Genomic DNA, 894 nt, shown 5'->3' on the forward strand with positions numbered 1-894 from the left:
AAGGGTCTCGGCTTACTTCTGCATAGAGCAATTACAGTACTATTGCGCACACACACACAGGCACACTGTAGTGTCTCGGAGGGGAAATGTCTTACAAGCAGCACGGGAAGGAAGGGGAAGGAAGGCAAGGATGTCCTCCTTGTGTCGAAACTAACCTAGCGACACGACTGCAGCTGTCAGTCGAAATGTCACCTGTCAGACGCTAACCTATCCACTTGTTCCAGTTTTACTTTTGGTCAGCAGCTGCGAGAGCCTGGCACATACACACACACGCGCGCGCGCGCGCGTTCACGCACACGCACAGGTTTCACGAGGAACAAAAGAGGCGTCCGTGGCGTGACAGCATTGGTGAAACGGTTTAGGCCTCCGCTCAGCTCTCCGTTCCACGCGATCATGTCCTGTAGGAATGCATAAAGTGTATCACTGAGAGAATGAGAGCCAGAGACTGGATATTACGCAGATTTCACCATCGGAACGTGTTAAGAGCCCGTGCGTTGCTGAGGACAGCTCACGTGCCGCGCGCCACGCTACATTCCACGGTGCGCTATGGACACACGCCGAGCAACGGTACTGGCGTGTCGGACGGTGTCGACTAACGGCGCATGGTCTGTCTAGGTCTTACCTGTTCGTCTCTACATGTGGCGATTGTAGGTTGTGCGTGCGGTCATGTTCTTTAGCACTGATACGAGTTTACTATTCGACCGCTGATCAGCCATGCCGTATCGTATAGTCTACCGATATGCACAACTCAGGGTTTACTCAAGCCGCGCTCAAGCAACTTGGAGCAGTATAAGGGAAGGCAACAACGACTCGTGATAATCTCGCTGGAGGGATCGGTGTGAGTTCATGCAGTCGAAATCTCTCCTTGTGCACCCTGTACTGGCGAGCGACACA

This window comes from Sycon ciliatum, chromosome 11, assembly GCF_964019385.1.
Source record: "Sycon ciliatum chromosome 11, ocSycCili1.1, whole genome shotgun sequence".
Classification (NCBI taxonomy): domain Eukaryota; kingdom Metazoa; phylum Porifera; class Calcarea; order Leucosolenida; family Sycettidae; genus Sycon; species Sycon ciliatum.